Here is a 17988-nt window from a genome sequence, read left to right on the forward strand (position 1 = left end):
AAGCGGAACGTGCGCACTTAACTGCTGCGCCACTGGGCCGGCCCTTATATTTTCCTAATATTAAATTATCCTCACATTCACAAGATAAAATCTTTTTTTCCCCTGGAGTTTGATGTTCTATCAATAAATGCTCACATTTTTATGGCTAGTATTTATTTAGAATTTTCGGATCTATCTGCACATAAAAGATGGGTCTATAGTTATCTTTCCTGGTGACATTTTTGTTAAGTTGTTACAGTGTTATGCTGGCTTTATAAAATGAACTTGGTAGCTTTCCATTTTTTACATACACTCTGCCAAAATTCATATGGTGATGAAATTAAATGTTCCTTAAAACTTTCAGAGAAGTTATCAGTAAAATTAATTTTTATAATTAGTCTTTGTTAAGTAAAAAATGTTTTTTGATTTCCAGTGTCTGGTTCTGCACAGAAGGAGCTTGGAAGTCACCACTCTGTCCTAAGCTGAACCGACTTAAAAATCAACGACTCTTCTTGGATCCCTAAGAGAGGGGAGAACATGGGGCAAACTGCTGCCCCCGAGACTGAAGAGGCCAAGCGGTGCGCACAGGGAGTCGTGGCACACTGGAGTGGAGACTCTCCAGCAGCAACCATCACGGGGACCAGCGCCGAGGTGGGAACACCTGAACTGACGAATTGCTGAAAGCTGGGTGCAGAAAACTCTGAGACTTAAATACTCCCGGGGGCTCAGTCATAGGACCCCCCAGTATAGTGAGATTTCCTTCCAGGAGCTCAAACCACAGTAAATATTCCAGATAGCTACAGTAAACATTGGAGATTCCAAGAAATATTGGAAATATTGGAGAAAAATCCCCTTGGGCTTCTGTCAGGGGAGGGGACAAGGAACCAATTTCAAATATGCCAGAGCACTCTGCTCTTCTTAACGAGGCCTGCCCTCATTGTCAACTTGTTAGCCAGAGCCTAATCCACTTTAGTACTTAAGTGACCTAGGGATAGGCAACACTCAACTTCAGCCCACTCCAGCCTTGCATGTTGGAGAAGGGAGCTAGCCAACTCCAGCCCACTCGAGACATCCTGTTCCATCTAAAGGGGGAGAAAAAAACCCAGAAGCACTTATGAAGTTCACGTTCGAGAGGCATAGGCTCACTAAAAGACTGTGAAGTAATCATAGGACTATAGAACGCTTTCCCTCCTCCCACACTTCACCACTACATTACTAAATGCCTATTTTCAGCGGTTTCTTTTACCCAGTACATCATATCCAGCTGTCAAAAAAACAAAACAAAAAAAAGCAATTATAAGGCATACCAAAAAGCACAGTTTGAAGAGACAAAGCAAGCATCAGAACCAGACATGGCAGGGACACTGGAATTTTCACACCGTGAATTTGAAACAACTGCGTTTATGAATATGCTAAGGGCTCTAATGGACAAAGTAGACAGCATACAAGAACAGTTGGGAAATGTATGCAGGAAGATGAAAACCCTAAGAAAGCATCAAAAAGAAATGCTAGAGATCAAAATCATCATAACAGAAATGAAGAATGCCTTTGATGGCTTATTAGTAGCCTGGACATAGCTGAGGAAAGAATCTCTGAGCTAGAAGATATATCAGTAAAATCCTCAAAAACAGAAAAACAGAACAAAGACTGAAAAAAAACAGAGCAGAATATCCAAGGACTGTGTGACAAACACAAAATGTGTAACATACATGTAATGGTGATACAAGAAGGAGAAAAAAAGAGAGCAAAGAACAGAAGATATAATTTAGAGAATAATGACAGAATTTCTCCAAATTAATGCCAGACACCAAGCCACAGATCCAGGAAGAAAAGAGAACAACAAGCAGGATAAATGCCCCCAAAACTATGCGGGGATAGCGTTTCCAAACTACATAAAATTAAATATATCTATATCTATGTATAAATCCCACTAGAAGCCAGAGGAAAAAACATTTTACCAATAGAGGAGCAAACGTAAGAATTATATGTGACATCTCTCAGGAAACATGCAAGAAAGAAGAGAGTGGAGTGCAATATTTAAAGTTCTGAGGGGAAAAATGCCACCAATGGAGAATTCTGTACTCTGTGAAAGTATGCTTCAAAAGTGAAGGGGAAGTAGAGACTTAATCAGACAACAAGAAAAAATGGAGGGAATTTGTTGCCAGTAGACCTGCCTTGAAAACATGTTAAAAAGTTTTTTAGGGAGAAGAAAAAGAACCCATGCGGAAACTCACATCTACATACAGAAAGGAAGAGCATTAAAGGAGGAATAAGTAAAGGCAAAATAAAAACTTTTGCTATTCTTACTCTAATTGTTCTAACAGATAACAATTTGTTCAAAATAGTAGTAACAATGGATTTGATTATGTATGCTTATGTATATTTCTTTTGTATATATACAGTCTATGCTTATTATGCTTATATATAAGTGAGATGAATGACACCAATGATACAACGGATGGGAGGAAGGAATTAGTATTATTTTGTTATAATAAGGTACTCACACTCCGTGTGAAATGGTATAGTGTTATGTGAAGTGGACGTGGATTAGTTGTAAACATATATTGCAAACGCTAGGACAATCACTAAAAAACGTCAAAGAAGTATAACTGACATGCTAAAAAAGGAGAGAAAATGGAAACTTGATAACCTAGATGAAATGGACCAATTCCTTGAAAGATACAATCTGCCAAAATTCACACAAGAAGAAATAGACAATCTGAATAGGCCTATATCTATTAAAGAAATTGAATCAATAATTAATAAGCTTCCCAAACAAAAAGCAACAGACCCAGAGATGGGTTCACTGATGGATTCCAGCACACATTTAAGGAAGAAATCATACCAATTCTCTACAATCTCTTTTAGAGGATAGAAGCAGAGGGAATGTTTCCTAACTCATTCTATGAGGCCAGCATTACGCTAATACCAAGACCAGACAAAGACATTACAAGAAAAGAAAACTACAGACCATACAGACCAATATCACTCATGAACATAGTTGCAGAAATCCTCAAGAAAATATTAGCAAATAGAATCCAAAAAGTATAAAAAGAATTATATACTACAACCAAGCAGGTTTTATCCCAAGTACACAAGACTGGTTAAACACTCAACAATCAATTAGTGTAATTCATCACATCGATAGGCTGAAAAAGAAAAATCACTTGATTGTATGAACAGATGCACAAAAAGCATTTGACAAAATCCAACACTCAATCATGATAAAAACTAAGAATAAAAAATCTCAGTAAACTAGGAATAGAGGGAAACTTTCTCAATTTGATAAAGACTATCTACAAAAAACTACAACAAACATTATGCTTAATGGTAAGAAGCTCAAAGCTTTCCCACTAAGATCAGGTACAAAGCAAGGATGTCCTTTCTCACCTATTCTTTTCAACATCATACTGAAAGTCCTTGCCAAGGCCACAAGTCAAGAAAAGAAAAGTATGCAGATTGAGAATGAAGACATAAAACTATCTTTATTCACGGATGACACCATCCTCTGTGTAGAAAATCCAAAAGAATCACCAAAAAAACTCCTAGAACTAATAAGTGATTATACCAAGCTTGCAGGATACAAAGTTGATATACAAAAGTCAATTTTTTTTCCTATTTACCAAAAATGAACAAGTGGAATTCGAAATTAAAAACACAGTGCCATTTATGTTAGCACCCCCCAAAATGAAATACTTAGGTATAAATCCAACGAAATATGGACAAGATCTATATGAGGAAAACTACAAAACTCTGATGAATGAAGTTAAAGAAGAACTAAACAAATGAAGAGATATTCCATGTTTACGGACAGGAAGACTCAATATTGTCGAGACTTCAGTTCTTCTCAACTTGATCTATAGATTCAATGCCATCCTAGTCAAAATCCCAGCAAGTTATTTTACGGATATTGACAAAGTAATTCTAAAGTTTATGTGGAGAGACAAGAGACCCAGAATAGCCAACACAATATTGAAGGAGAAGAAGAAAGTTGGAGATTTCAAGACTTGCTATAAAGCTACTAATCAAGACAGTGTAGTATTAGTGAAAGATTAGACAAATAGACCTAAGGAACAGAATAGAGAGATCAGAAATAGATCTCCAGAAATACAGTAAACTGATCTTTGACAGAGAAGCAAAGACAGTAAAATGGAGCAAAGATAGTCTCTTCAGCAAATGATGCTGGAACAACTGGACCTCTATGTACAAAAACAAGAATCTAGATACAGATTTCACACCTTTCACAAAAATTAACTCAAAATGGGTCACAGAACTAAATTTAAAAGGCAAAACTATAAAATTCCTAGAAGATAACACAGGAGATGTTATCTAGATGACCTTGAGTTTGGTGATGCTTTTTTATATACAACATGAAAGATGCAATTCATGAAAGAAATACTTGAGCTGCACTTGATTAAAATTAAAAACTTTTTCTCTGTGAAAAACAACGTCAAGAATATTACAAGACAAGCCACAGACTGGGAGATAATATTTGCAAAAGATACATCTGATAAAGGACTGTTATCCAAAATGTACAAAGATTTCTTAAACTCAACCATGAGAGAAAAACCAACATGATTAAAAAATGGTCCAAAGACCTCAACAGACACCTCACCAAGGAAGATAAACAGATGAAAAATAAGCATATGAAAAGATGCTCCATATTATATGCCATCAGAGAAATGCAAATTGAAACAACAATATGATACCACTACACACCTATTAGAACAGTCAAAAATCCAGAACCCTGGCAACACCAAATGCTGCTGAGGATGTGGAGCAACAGGAACACTCATAAGTTACTGGTGGGAGTACAAAATGGTGCAGCCACTTTGGAAGATAGTTTGGAGGTTTCTTATAAAACTAAACATACTCTTACCATCTGATCCAGCAGTCGTGTTCCTTGGTATTTATTCAAATGAGTTGAAAAACTTATATCTACACAAAAATCTGCACACGGATGTATATAGCAGCTTTATTCATAATTGCCCAAACTTGGGAGCAAGCAAGTTGTCCTTCAGCAGGTGAATGCATAAATATACTGTGGTGCATTAAAACTATAGAACATTATTCAGTGCTAAAAAGAGATGAGCTATCAAGCCATGAAAAGGCATAGAGAAACCTTAAATTTATATTACTAAGTGAAAAAAGCCAATCTGAAAAGTCTACAGACTGTATGATTCCAACCATATGACATTCTGGCAAAGGCAAAACTATGGAGACAATAAAAAGTTCAGTGGTTTCCAGGGGAGGTAGGGTAGAGAGGTGAATAAGCAGAGTACAGAAGATGTTTAAGGCGGTGAAATAGTCTGTATGATGTTATAATGATGGATTATATGTTTGTCCAAACCCATAGAATGTGAAATACCAAGAGTGAATCCTAAGTTAAACTATGGGCTTTGGGTGATTAAGATGTGTCAGTGAGGTTCATCCTTGGTAAAAAATAGTGAGTGATGTTGATAATGGGGGAGGCTATGCATGTGTTGGGGCAGTGGGTATGTGAGAAATCTCTGTACTTTCTCAACTATGTAAACCTAAAACTGCTCTAAAAAAATAAAGTCCTTAAAAAAATTTTTTTTGTCTCTTCAGAGTTTCTCCTACTTCCCAAATTATTGGTTACATCTATTTTCCTAGAAATTTAAATTAATCCAATTTTTAAACTTTGATAAATAGTAGTTTCTTATGATTTATAATTCTCTCTATATACTATAGCCCTTTAGTAATTTAATTTTTAGTTGTGTTTCTCTTTTATTAATCATATTTTCCATAAATTTGCCTATTTTCCTTTTTCTTTCTCCCTAAGAACCAGCTCTTATTTTTTTAAGTATTCAAATTAGAATATTTGCTTCAATTTACATTTTCGGAATATTTACTTTTTGACATTACTCATTAGTTTGTTTTCTTAAAGAAACTTTTTTAAACAAATACTTAAAAATACTGTTTTATTTTTCTTCCTTAGATTTGCTGTGCAGACTCCCAATGCTAATAATCTCATTTTGTTTATGCAAAACTGGTCATCCACAAAGTTAAAATTATGCCGTTAGCTACTGTCCCCATTTCAAGTAGAGTGGCAATTTTAATGAATATGTAAATATGGTGATAACTTTTAGAACAAAATACATATATGTTTACAAATAAATAGCTCGCCTTTTTGTTGTTGTTCTTACAGAATCATAGAAGCATTAAATAAAACTTATTGTGGGGCTGGTGTATGAAATAAAATACTTTGCAAAAAAAGCATCTCAGTATCTTAGTAGAAAGGGCTAGACTGAAGGAAGGAATTCTTATCCCCAACTAACACCTATATAGCGAGCAAGGTAAAGGGTATGCATTCACACAGGATAAAAAGAAAAGCAGTTGCTGAGCTAGAAATTGCACCCTTCCTCATTTCTGAAGCAGTCCCTGAGCCTTGTTTCTATATTGGTGGCAGCTGAACCATCTGTGTATTCGCTTCTACTAAAGAACTGACGTTCTCCATGACAGTCATTCAGAACAAAGTACTTTCGTTTGTACCATTAAGTGGAGAGATTTAGAACATGGTGTCAAAAATGCTGCCCTTTGGAAATAGCTTAATTCCAGATAAGAGAAATGTCATGTGATGCCAGGAGCAAATAACGAACTGGCGCAGGCCTATGGGAAGGTTCTCAGCTTGGGAGCCAGTCAGGGCTTTGCTTAATCTTGGCTCCAGGACTCCAGGACTGTACCTGTGGGCAAGAGAGTTAACCTGAACTTCACCATCTCCAAGTGGTAACGGGAATGTTACTATTGACCTTTCCTGGTTCTTGTGAGGAATAAATGTCAACTATGTAGAAAACATTTTTAGAGCTCTATATAAAACACTTTGAAAACATTGTTGAATAAGTGGTAAATCTACTTTTAGTATGATGATGTGACTGTCTCCTATTTCAAAAAAGAGATCCCATGTCTTTTGTGATTTCCAGCTGAAGGCATCGCTGACATTCCTCAGTCATACCCTTAGCACGATTCTGACATGCAGCGCTGTAATTACTTTTACGACACACGCAATTCAATTCCACAAACGTTTACCAAGTGCCTGTTCTGCTTGAGACTAGAGACGAGGTGGTGGAGATACAATAACTAAAGCAGTGAGGCTCCCTCCGTAACAAAGTAGATTCTTATCCGTAGATTCACAGCCTGATTACTTGACCCAGAGAATTCTGATTAGCAAACACCATATGTCCAACACTGTCCTGTAAGTTCAATTTGCCTGAGGCATTATTCCTCTGAGTACCATGGCATTTTACTGCTCTCATCCATTTAACTTGTCTTACTTTTATGTGAAATCAGATGTGAGAACAGGAAGAACCTGGGAAGAACTTTTGGCCCTCCAGTGGTCCAAAGTGGAAACAGTTACATTTTATTAAAAATGAAGGAGTTTAGCAAAGTGTTTAAAAATAGAATGATATGGGAGCTCAGCAGGTCATGGAAATACTTTCAGAGGAATTTGCACAAGGACTCTCTTAGGGGGTAAAGATCAAAGATCAGCCATCCACAGCATAAAGGGTGTAGTGTTTTTCGTCTTTGCCTGTTCAGTATCATAAATAAACAAGGATATTGCGTACATGGATTGGTTGTGGCTCTCCAAAGCTGAGAGGTAAGGAAACATATAATTTTTACATGTGAAAGGATTGTGAGGAGAATGCAATAAACTTTCAAATTCAGGGGTGTAGGAAATGGGCTTCCATTCAATATTTATGTGTAATCCTCCAGGATTCTGTGAATTAGTCTTTTCTTTCTAGTGTGACATGTTTGATTTAAAAGGAATTCAAGTACATCTGTTTGAAACAAAAGTTACCTTCATTATCAGTTTTTCTTTTCTGTCAGAAAATATTAAGAGAACTGGCCTTTAAAATGAGTTTCTAAAATCACAATTTCCACACATTCATTTAACAGCCTCAAACAATACAACATACAGTAATAATCCGAAATAAATATGTAAAGGCAATTTAGGTTAGAAAATTCCAATTTTCTTCTATGAATGAGTAAGGAAGAAAGTGCTAGCGAAGGCCTATAAAAGCTTTGATACTATTTGTGAACTATGCCATACAAGACATTATCCTGACAGGTAAGGAAAATCTGGATTAAACTATTTTCAGTGATCTGTGGACACATATCTGCTTGGGTGGTATAATCTTAAATAAATCGTTGGTAAATGGGTAGGTGGAAAGTTAAGAAGATCTACTCTATATTTTGCAAGTATTGAATACATCAGTATTGTGCAAAGAGTTTTCTGTAAAATATTATTTCTGAGGTGTTAACTGGTATTATTAAATCCCTTAAAGGGGCAAACTGTGAAGTGAGTTTTAACTGAGTTGAACAGACTTGTACAGTGCATTTAATATACAATAAACTTTGTGAATTTCCAAGAAGTAAACATAATATCCACTATTTCCTGAATTTGTTAATGGGGTTGTGTGTGTATAAGCTTTCTAGATTATTTTTCCAGGAATATGCTACTTTGGGATACAATAATATAAACACCTTTCTTAAACTTTTGACTTATGACATCTTCGTCCTTTTTTCTAAATGTTTAGCCTTCTAAATTTTGTCCTTGATAAAATTACCAAGTGGAGTTGCAGAACATCTGCCAGCTTTATTTCATGTGACGAATTAAGTAAAATGTTAATGTGGACTCACCCAGCAATATTTGAAGTGTAGCATTACTCAGAAGGAATATATGGGAATACTCTACTCTGTGCTAGTCAGACAACTACAGAGAGTTATATCTGTCCAGAGGAATGGATTTTAAGAGGTTTATGTCAAACAGGAATTTGCTGTTAGTGCCTCACGTCTATTCTGACTCCTAGTGACCCTGTGTACAGCAGAGCGGAACCCTGCCTACTCTTTTCCCACCATCCTCTCACCTTCCGGGGCTGTATCAGACAATGCTCTGCGGCTATTCATAGGGGTTTCATGGCCAATTTTTTGGGAAGTGGGTGGCCAGGTCCTTCTTCCTAGTCTGTCTTAGTCTGGAAGCTCCTCTGAAACCAGTCCACCATGGGTGACACTGCTGGTGTTTGAAATACCAGTGGCATAGCTTTCAGCATTATAGCCACATACAACCGCCACATTATGACAATCAACAGATGGGTTCTCTGACTAGGAAATGAACTGGGACAGTGGAGGTGAGAGCACCAAATCTTAGCCACTAGACGACCAAGGTTGGCTCAACAGGAGCAAGTCCATAGAAAACAACATGTTGATGAAGGGGCGTTCAAAGACTTCTTATATGAGAAATATGAAGGCATTGGAAACGTTTAGCTAGAATGAATACAAGAAGATTACTTAAAAACTACTGCTGTCTTTAAACATTTGAAAGAATGACACTTAGAAGAGTAATTACGTGTGTCACAACAGGTAAAACTTGATCTAATATATAGACATAACCAGGTTGCAGATTTTTTGACTCAACATAAGGAGACATTTTCTTATAGTCAGAATTGTCCAAGAATGGCTGTGTGCCCTTAGGAGGCAGTGGTGTTTAAACTTAAACTGAATGAGTGCTCTGCAGCAGCATTGTAAGGGGACATGGGGCCAGCCTTAGTTAAAAAATTGCAGGATGATTGACAAATAAGATCCTTTTAACCTAGAAATTTTGTGAGTTTTACTAAAATTTTAATATTAAGATGAGAATCTACGTAAAACAGGAATTTTCCATGCCTCAATTCACAAGATTCTTATTTCAAGCAGTATAGTAAAAATATGGTATTATCTTAACAGATTCATTTTAAGTTCATTGGACTGTTCTGTGAGTATTTTTGTAAATAACTTGGAGAATAGAATCTTTAAGGGAATGATTCATTCCTTTGAAAAGTAGAAATGAACTAACAAATGAACTGTAATTTGGTTTTCTTTTTGTTTTTTTTTTTGAGGAAGATTAGCCCTGAGCCAACTGCTGCCAATCCTCCACTTTTTGCTGAGGAAGACTGGCCCTGAGCTAACATCCATGCCCATCTTCCTCTACTTTATATGTGGGACGCCTATCACAGCATGGCTTTGCCAAGCAGTGCCATGTCCGCACCCGGGATCCAAACTGGAGAACCCCAGGCTGCCAAAGTGGAACGTGTACACTTAACTGCTGCACCACTGGGCCAGCCCCTGAACTCTAATTTGATGTGTTATTGCTGATGGGGTAGAGATAGCCATGACAAAATCCAGATTATATAGCCAGAGCAGTGACATGTGAAGATATTTTAAAAATCAGCTATTTTTATATACAAAGTCCAGCTACTGTCCTAATGTCATTAGTATATTCACCTTGAAATAATATTGAAAATAATAGCCACCTTTTTTTAAAGGCAGCTTACTCCCCTAAGCCAGGCATGTTAATGCCTCGTGGTGTCCCAAAGGAGTAAGAACTATTATTGCTGCAACTAAAATTATTATTGCAAATGACAACACTGAAGAAGCTATAAGAAGTGAAGCAAGTTGTCCTGTCACCATATCAGAAACTTCTAGTTGTTCCAGAAATATCACTTTCCTCTGTTTTGGGGCCAAAAGATATTTCCCATTTCCCAGCTTCCCTTGCAGTTAGATGTGGACATGTAGCCGAGTTCTAGTCTATGGAATCAGAGTGGAATTGAGTTGTGCCATCTATATCACGATTTTTTAGTAGTAGTTTTGTCCCCCCCCACCCCCCACGCTCTTTCCCTTTCAAACAATCAGGTACAGATGATGGCAAAGCCCTGAACAATGAGGCCTCAAGCTGGAAGGAGATGAATCACCACGAGGGAGAAAGCCACCCATAACAATCAGGAGTTCTTGCCTTGGACTCTGATGTGATGAGAAATAAACCTCTGTTATGCATGTTGAGGTCTATTTGTTACAGGAGCTGGCATTACCCTAACTGATACATCACACAGCTGGTAGATGGTGCAGACAATTTATAGACCAAGTCGGTGTGACTCAAATACCATACTTTTTGCCACTAAGTTACCCCTCTTTTTTTCTAATATTAATGGTGAGTAGTACTGAGACATTGACATTTTTACCCTTTTGATCATCAAAATGCATTTTTAAGATGGCTGATCAAAGTATACTTGTTTATTCTTTGGTCATAGAACATATATTTTCAGGACAATGATAACTGATCCGAATTCCAGAACTTTAGCCTCATTTAATTTTACATTCAAGAAGTTAGAACACTCCTATTTTACTGAAACAAACTAGTTATCTCTTAGAAAATAAAAGAGAAGAAAGTACAGCAGATGAGAAATCAAGAGAAAGAAATAGATTAAAAAATATAGCTCTGTTTATTATGTTTATTCAACGTTCACATATTTGTTATTCATAATGTTCATACATTTATTTTTGAAAACTTATAAACACCTGCAATATTGTGATTTATAATAAGAAATATATGTTTGGTTTTCCTCACTGTTTCTGTCTCAGAACCATTGGAATTTCCTAAGCCATGAGACAGATAAAGGCGTCTTTTAATGAGGTGACTTTCAGAAAGCAGCTAGTTAACTTAAGGATGGGGGCTGGTTGCCAGGACAACCAACCAAGTGATTAGAGGGTTGGAACTTTTAGTCCCTCCCCTCTGACCTCTGGGGATGGGAGAGAGGCTGGATGTTGAATCACTCATCAATGGCCAATGATTTAACCATGTCTGTGCAATGAAGCCTTCATAAAAACCCAAAAGGAGGGTGTGTGGAGAGCTTCAGCGTTGGTAAACACGTGGAGACTGGGGGAGAGCAGCCCACAGAGAGGGCTTGGAAGCTCCTCACCATTTCTGCATACCTTGCCCTGTGCAACTCTTCCATCTGGCTGTTCCTGAGTTACATCCCTTTATAAGAAACTGATAACCTAGTAAGTAAAATGTTTCTCTGAGTTCTGTGAGCCACTCTAGCAAATTCATCAACCCAAGGAGGGGTTCATTGGAACCTCTGGTTTGTAGCCATTTGGTCAGAAGTCCAGGTCCACCTGGATTTGCAATTGACTCTTCAGTGTGTGTGTGTGTGGGGGGCAGCTGTTTTGTGGGACTGAGTCCCTAACCTGTGAGAGCTGATGCCGTCTCCAAGCAGATAGTGTCAGGATTGAGGTAATTGTAGGACACCCAACTGGTGTCTGAGCACTGCTTGTTGGTGCTGTGGAAACCTCTGCCCACAACACACTTATTGGAAATTGGTAATTAGAACCCTTTCATACCCTGTAGGAAGGTATTATTACTATTATCATTCTCATTTTATAGATAAGGATGTTCAGGCACAGAGAAGGTGACTTTCCCAAGATTATACTGTTAGTAAGACATGAAGCCAGGATATGAACCTAGAGAATCTACTTTAGAGGCTCTGGTCTCAAATACCATGGCAAATGGCCTCAGATAAGCATGACAAGAAGGTCAAAAGGATGAGCTTTTTAATCTGAGAGAAAAGAGGGGACATGTCATTAATTCTCTGTAAAGTATATAGAAGATTATTGTAAGGAGAATGCTGACTCTTATTTTTCTTCAGTAGGAAATGACCTTATAATTCTTGTGACATTTTATAAAACATCATCAAACACATCTTGACAATAAGGATTTGCTGGAAGACTGAATTAGAATACAGAGGAGAGAGAAAAATTCCTTTTTCAAAATGCATTTTTAAGACGAAGACAAAAAGCAGCATCCTTACGATTTAGATGGTTTATATGTAGTTGAGTTGGAAGTTCAGGGGATAAACTAGATAAGCTTTAGGTGCTAATGGGGGAGACCATGTGAGATACTGGCCAATAATATCACCTCCTTTTCCTTTTACATAGGCTTTTTATTGTGCTTTGAACCATGTGATTCTACCATTATGGTCCTAACTAATTGAACAAGGACTGTCACCTGACCCAGGGGAAGCCATATACCAGTTGGCCAGCGGTTCATGAGGATTCTGCCTAAAGAGTTCTGTCCAGTTGGAGTACCCTAAGCTGAGATGGTGTATGATCAACCTAATGGGAAGCTCTTTTCTTAGTGAGAGTAGATATGAGACATAAAGAGAGAAGCAAACTCTAGAGCAACAGATGCTGAGGGACTCAGAAGTGTAACAGTAAGTAAAGCCTTGAAGTGGAAAAAAGGAAAGCTGTGACAGCGTTGTGTGACTATTAAAGAAGAGTAGCTGTCCTTCCTTGTGTCCCCGTGTTGTTTAAACACCCAGCCCATTAATCAAGTGTATCAGTTTTCTATTGCTGCTGTATCAAATTGTTACAAACTTAGTGGCTTAAAACAACAAACATTTATTATCTTACAGCGCTAGAGGTCAGAATTCCGAAATGGGTCTTATTGGGCTAAAGTAAATGGTGTCAGCAGGGCTGTGCTCCTGTCTGGACGCTTTGGGGGAAATCTTTTTTTTTTTTCTTTTTCCAGCTTCTAGAAGCTGCTTATATTCCTTGGCTCATGGCCCCCTTACATCTTCAAAGCCACCAATGGCTGTTCAAGTCTTTCTCATGATGCCATCTTTCTGGTTCTGCCTCTTCTGCTTCCTCCATTCAAGGAATGTTGTGATTACATTGGGCTCACTCAGATAATCCAGGATATTCTCCTTATATTAGTCAGATGATTAGCAGCCTTAATTGCATCTGCAATCTTAATTCCTTTTTGCCATATAAGATAGCATACTCACAGGTCCTGGGAATTAGGATGTGGATATCTTTGGGGGCCATTATTCTGTCTACTACACCAAGTGTAATACAAGTGTTATTTTTTGCAAATATTAAAGTCAAAATGCTATTTCCTTGCAACTTTATACCACTGATACTTAGTCATGAGGTTTAAGGCTCTATGACATGGGTGGGCTAAAAGTTAACCTATTTAGAAAGCATAGGTAGACTATAGTGTTTTAAGGAAGGGGTCTTGAAGCAGGAAAAGACAGTGGGGCAATCTTATCATTTATGGCCACAATATGTTCCAAATTTGAGCATATTAGACTATGATTTTTCCAGTAGTCAGAACCATTGAGTGTTATAATAATCTGAGTTTCATTCAATCTAAGTGACATATAAAATATAATAGATAGCTTTTTAGTAAATATTTTATATGCTGGTATTAGCAAGAAAGTAAACATGAAAAACAAATATTCTACTGTACACCCAGGAGCACACAATTGTTTAATAGAGTATCATAGTGAGAGTTTGGATTGACTATATAATTCTCTACTACAATTTCCCAAGTGAGGCAGTAATTCCCTCACATCACTTTCCTGAAAAGTATTCCCTTTCTCTGATAGCATCTACCAAGTAATGGGCATCTGATTACCTTCATGAGTCACTGGATTATTTTGATAGTTGTTCCATGTCACATATGCAAAAACATGGTGAACTGAACATTTTATCTTTACTCCATCCCTAAAATGACAGTAAGAGAGAAAACAAATAAAAATACTACCCGGTTCTGAAGACAAAGACATGAGTCTCTGAATTGAAAGAGCAACCAAATGCACAGTACAAGGAATGAGAAATAAACAAACCAAAACCCGTATCTAGAAACATCATAGAATTTCAGAATACCAGGGATAAAATGATGACCCTAGGAGCTTCCCAAGGGGGTGGATAGGTGAAACAGTACATATACATAAAAATGGAAATCTAAATTGCAACAACACTGGAGGCTAAAGGAGAGTGGAGCAATGCCACAAAGTTCTGAGTAAGAATTATTTTTAACCTAGAATTCTATACCCAGTATAGTGGACAACACTTGGGGTGGCCACCATGATCCCTGACTGCTGGTGTTCCCGCCCTTGTGCGATGCCTTTCCCTTCAGAATAGGTGGGACCTGTGACTTGCTTCTAACCAACAGAATATGATAAAGGTGACAGGACGTACATGATTGCCTGATTATGTCACACACAATTGTGGAGACCGTCTTACTGGAGTCTCTTTCTCTTTTGCCAGCTTTGAGAAACAAAGCTGCCTTGTGGGAAACCCCACATAACAAGGAACTTCTTGGAGCTGAGGCTGATCTCTGGCTACAGCCAGCAAGAAGCTGAAGCTGTCAGTCCTATAACTGTAAGGAACTGAATTTGTAGTCAGATTTGCAAATACAGCTAATGCTGTTACGAGGATCAACTGCAAAGAAGGGTATGTATTTGTATAAATTCCATTTGCCCCACCTGCATCTTTATTCCCAAAGGACTAGTCTGCCCCCAGCCGGAAGAGTGATGCTTCTTTGATTGACATGAATTAGATCAAATCATTCTTCTGCTCTTAAACTTCCCAGTGGCTTCCATACTCCCTTCACTCTAATCAGTTGGCGCCATCCTTGGGGCCTTTGCTCTTACTGTGCCCTTTGCCTTGTGCAGATATTTACAAGGCTCACTCCCTCACATCACTGAGCTTTGCTTGAGCATCATCATCTCAAAGGAACTCTCCTTTGTTTTGCTGTCTCAGGTAGCAGCCCCTTACTCTGATTTGGTTTTCCTTGGTGCTCTTACCATTATTTATTGATCTTATGTTCCCTGCCCCCCCACCAGATTGTAAGCTCCTCGAAGGAGAGATGTTTTTATTTATTGTTCTATCACCAGACCCATACTTTTGGTGATCAGTTAGTATCTAATGAGTTAATTAATTAATTAAATTTCAATGTAAAACACACAGCTTTCTCCAAGTAAAAAGTGAGATATAATAAAACAATAATCTAAACCAGATTTCATTCTACACTATTTAAAGTTCTTCTAAATGTGCACATTTGCTTCAAAATATTAAATGCAAGAAAGCTGCTCATGAGTTATAGACAGATACAGTTCTAAAGAAATTCGACATAATTGGAATAGAATATATACTTTCCATTGTCTCCATAGTTGCAAATTCATGTTATTTTAATCAATACTCTTGGCCAAATATGTGATCTTATAGCCATGAAACATGAAGGTAAAGGTAGGGGTAAAGATTGATGTTACGCTATTTGGTTTTTGATATTCTGGCCATTATTAACTCTAAGGAAGAGAATGTTCTCTTTAATGTACTGGAGTGTTTGCCCCTTTCCTGGACATCATACTTAATTGAAATGAAGGCATTGCACTGTGCATTAGGGGTAGTAGATGAAGTCTCTGAAGTAATTCCATCCCCCTGGTAGCTAATTCTTTTATTTTTTGAAGTTAGATCTCTACCTCATTGCTTGGCATTAATGAATTTTTCGTAATATAAAGAGCAGATGAGAGGTGAAAAACTAGCTTCTAAATGAGTTGGAAAGTCAGCAGGCCACTAAGAAGAAGAGGTGAGTTTGCAAGCTCTTCCCCGTAGCTAAGCTTAATAAGTTGCAGCCAAGTGAAGGAAAGGCTGGCTTTTCAAGAGCCATTGTTACTGCAGTACCAATTCTAGATGGACTTAGAGACAGGGAAGACAGTGTTGATGCCTCTACTGGTAATACTAGGGTCCTAATTCAATTCTCTCAACTCACCTGTGTACTTCTATAATTTATAAGATGTGAACAATTATACTTGGCTCTCTTCAGTGTTCCAGTAGAGAAAATGTTGAAGAAAAGCATGATGATGAATACTATTATCACATTACATCATATTATACTCATACCAAACTCAGCTAAAATTCCTGCTCAAATTCTATAAACTAAAAGTTTAGATTTTTACTAGGGTGACCAACCATCCCAGTTTGCCTGGGACTTCCCTGGATTTGGCACTGAAAATCCTGCATCCCGGGAAACCTGTCAGTCCCAGGCAAACTGGGACAGTTGGCTGCCCTAAGGTACTGTCTTGAGCTCCAGTCTTGGCAGGACCATCTTTAAGGCCGTGGTAAGTTGTGTGGACTTAAAAATACTGTAGAATTGTCTCCCCAGAAGATTCTTGTTCCATCCCAATCACCTATAGTTAACTCTTGCTGCTAGTCTGACTGTCAAAAGCAGGTCACAAGACTGCTTAAGCCCAAAGATAAACATTTAACACTCACCAAAACATCTAGTCCTGCAGTTCTTCTCCTAAGATTTAGAGGAAAAACAAACATATATGTATAAAGATATCCATTTAATTATTATTTATTTTAATAGCAAAAATTAGCAATCAACTTAAATGTTCACAATGGGGATTAATTTGGTGAAATACATTATATTCATTAATGGAAGAATACACAGCCATTAGAATTACAGTTTTTGGAAGCTATCCAATGACAGGGGAAAAACAGTAGGTTCTAAAATAGTAATAACATCATAATACATATAAAGTTGTATATACTGTATAGAAAAAAAGACTGGGAGGAAATATATGAAAATGTTAATAATAGGTTATATTTTTTGTTTTTTTGAGGAAGATTAGCCCCAAGCTAACATCTGCCACCAATCCCCCTCTTTTCGCTGAGGAAGGTTGGCCCTGAGCTAACATCTGTGACCATCTTCCTCTGTTTTTTATATGCGGGATGCCACCTCAGCATGGCTTGGTAAGTGGTGCATAGGTCTGTGCCCAGGATCCAAACTAGAGAAACTGGGGCTGGCCAGCACCAATAATAGGTTATGTTTGGATGACCATTATATATTTTATACTTTCTTTATAATCACCATAAGGAAATAATTATTGAGAAAACCATTAACACCTAGATCAGTGGTGCTTCAACTAAAGTTGCCTAAAGAGCATCTTTTCTAAATAATATTTCCTAGCTCTGTCTTCACATATTCTGAATCAAGGTCTGAATGAGGCTCTTGAAACTGCAATTTCAACTCCATCCTGGAAGATTCTAACACACGTGCCATGAACTACTTGGAGAAACATCAGCTAGAGTGTGTCTATCTTTAATCTATTTGTCTAGTCTTTTATCTAGGAAGTTGGTCTACCATGCAGGTAGAAGAGATGGTTCTATAATTGGTGGGATGTTAAGACAACATCAGGTGTCTAAGCAAAGTTACTCCAGCCACTGATTAATGATTAAAAGTTTACCGTTGGATCTTCATTCCTTTAACCCGGGATTTACCACTGAGGGATTCCATGAGAATCTCTTCTGGAGATTTGTGAGTGTCTGCACACATGTCTGCATGTACACACACACACACAGAATTCCCCAGGCCATAGTCAAACCGCTAGA

This window comes from Equus caballus, chromosome 10 (assembly GCF_041296265.1).
Source record: "Equus caballus isolate H_3958 breed thoroughbred chromosome 10, TB-T2T, whole genome shotgun sequence".
Taxonomy (NCBI): Eukaryota; Metazoa; Chordata; class Mammalia; order Perissodactyla; family Equidae; genus Equus; species Equus caballus.